This window comes from Pristiophorus japonicus, unplaced genomic scaffold (genome assembly GCF_044704955.1).
Source record: "Pristiophorus japonicus isolate sPriJap1 unplaced genomic scaffold, sPriJap1.hap1 HAP1_SCAFFOLD_247, whole genome shotgun sequence".
Lineage (NCBI taxonomy): Eukaryota > Metazoa > Chordata > Chondrichthyes > Pristiophoridae > Pristiophorus > Pristiophorus japonicus.
Window position 1 is genome coordinate 155,001 of NW_027252199.1, and position 2,500 is coordinate 157,500.

The 2,500-nt window shown below is 49.4% G+C and overlaps 1 non-coding gene and 1 pseudogene across 1 annotated transcript; both read left to right on the plus strand.

Moving 5' to 3' along the window:
- Positions 1–1,267: 1,267 nt before the first annotated feature.
- On the plus strand, positions 1,268–1,386 carry LOC139246108 (5S ribosomal RNA; annotated as a pseudogene).
- Positions 1,387–2,260: 874 nt separating this feature from the next.
- LOC139246777 (5S ribosomal RNA) lies at positions 2,261–2,379 on the plus strand. The gene has a single exon (XR_011590592.1). It is a non-coding gene; the product is annotated as a 5S ribosomal RNA (ribosomal RNA).
- Positions 2,380–2,500: the final 121 nt, after the last annotated feature.

Here is a 2,500-nt window from a genome sequence, read left to right on the forward strand (position 1 = left end):
TTGGCGAGCGTGAGATTGGGGGGTGAGTGAGTGAGTGAGTGATTTGTGGGTGAGTGAGGGAATGGTGAAAGTCAGGCAGTTTTGAAGCTTGAGGCAAGGCAATGAAGGATAGGGCTTGTCGTTTGCTTGTGTGGGAGTCAGAGCAGCAAGAGGTGGGTGTGGCGGAAGGAAAATGGTGAAATGAATCTTGAGTGCTGATTATTTGCATGAATGCATGGAAGGAGAAAAAGAAGTGAAGAACAGCCTTATGTCCGGTTAAGTAAAGAGAAAGCCATGACATCGATGCCTACGCCCACACTAGTCTGAAAACGTCTGATCTCGGAAGCTAAACAGAGTCAGGCCTGGTTAGTACTTGGATGGGAGACTGCCTGGGAATACCAGGTGCAGTAGGCTTTTGCTGCCATCCACAGGCTGCTCATGCTTCTGCACACAGAGAGCCGTTGATCCATCAACAACCTTTTTGCTGCTCTCTCTCTCACTTTGCTTTCACCATTTCTTTCCTGCACATTCTCCTGCTGCTACACAAATGCAAGGGGGTCGACGCAAGGGACGAAAGAACGCAGAACAACAAAATAAGTTGGCAAAAAAACACACGCTGGCGCAGGCACACCAGGACGCAGCAACAGAGAGGAGAGACAAGGTGCATAGAAACCTGGGAGGGACAAACAGCAAGAGAACAAAGAATCGTGCAGGAAGAGCTGCAATTCAATGCAGGAAAAATGTAAAGCCAACTAGCATGCTGCTGGAATGCATGTGTGTTCATGTGAGGAGTGTTGCAAATCAGAATGCCGAGTAGCAGGCGCCACTTGCCACATGGGGTTCCGAAATGTGGCTACAACAGCGATCTGGCTTAATAATTGGTGGGATTGGAAATGAAACAATCCTGGTGTTTTGGGGGCGGTGGAAGCTTTTTTGGGGGAGGAGAGATTTGGGGATGGGGAGATTTGGGGGAGAGCGATTTGAGGGGATGAGAGATTTCGAGGTTGGCGAGCGTGAGATTGGGGGGTGAGTGAGTGAGTGAGTGATTTGTGGGTGAGTGAGGGAATGGTGAAAGTCAGGCAGTTTTGAAGCTTGAGGCAAGGCAATGAAGGATAGGGCTTGTCGTTTGCTTGTGTGGGAGTCAGAGCAGCAAGAGGTGGGTGTGGCGGAAGGAAAATGGTGAAATGAATCTTGAGTGCTGATTATTTGCATGAATGCATGGAAGGAGAAAAAGAAGTGAAGAACAGCCTTATGTCCGTTTAAGTAAAGAGAAAGCCATGACATCGATGCCTGCGGCCACACTAGTCTGAAAACGCCCGATCCCGTCTGATCTCGGAAACCAAGCAGACTGAGGCCTGGTTAGTACTTGGATGGGAGACTGCCTGGGAATACCAGGTGCAGTTGGCTTTTGCTGCCATCCACAGGCTGCTCATGCTTCTGCACACACAGTGCCGTTGATCCATCAACAACCTGTTTGCTGCTCTCTTTCTCACTTTGCTTTCACCATTTCTTTCCTGCACATTCTCCTGCTGCTCCACATATGTAACGGGGTCGTCGCAAGGGGCGAAAGAACACAGAACAACAAAATAAGTTGGCAAAAGAATACACGCTGGCGCAGGCACACCAGGACGCAGCAACAGAGAGGAGAGACAAGGTGCATAGAAACCTGGGAGGGACAAACAGCAAGAGAACAAAGAATCGTGCAGGAAGAGCTGCAATTCAATGCAGGAAAAATGTAAAGCCAACTAGCATGCTGCTGGAATGCATGTGTGTTCATGTGAGGAGTGTTGCAAATCAGAATGCCGGGTAGCAGGCGCCACTTGCCACATGGGGTTCCGAAATGTGGCTACAACAGCGATCTGGCTTAATAATTGGTGGGATTGGAAATGAAACAATCCTGGTGTTTTGGGGGCGGTGGAAGCTTTTTTGGGGGAGGAGAGATTTGGGGATGGGGAGATTTGGGGGAGAGCGATTTGAGGGGATGAGAGATTTCGAGGTTGGCGAGCGTGAGATTGGGGGGTGAGTGAGTGAGTGAGTGATTTGTGGGTGAGTGAGGGAATGGTGAAAGTCAGGCAGTTTTGAAGCTTGAGGCAAGGCAATGAAGGATAGGGCTTGTCGTTTGCTTGTGTGGGAGTCAGAGCAGCAAGAGGTGGGTGTGGCGGAAGGAAAATGGTGAAATGAATCTTGAGTGCTGATTATTTGCATGAATGCATGGAAGGAGAAAAAGAAGTGAAGAACAGCCTTATGTCCGGTTAAGTAAAGAGAAAGCCATGACATCGATGTCTACGGCCACACTAGTCTGAAAACGCCCGATCCCGTCTGATCTCGGAAACCAAGCAGACTGAGGCCTGGTTAGTACTTGGATGGGAGACTGCCTGGGAATACCAGGTGCAGTAGGCTTTTGCTGCCATCCACAGGCTGCTCATGCTTCTGCACACACAGTGCCGTTGATCCATCAACAACCTGTTTGCTGCTCTCTTTCTCACTTTGCTTTCACCATTTCTTTCCTGCACATTCTCCT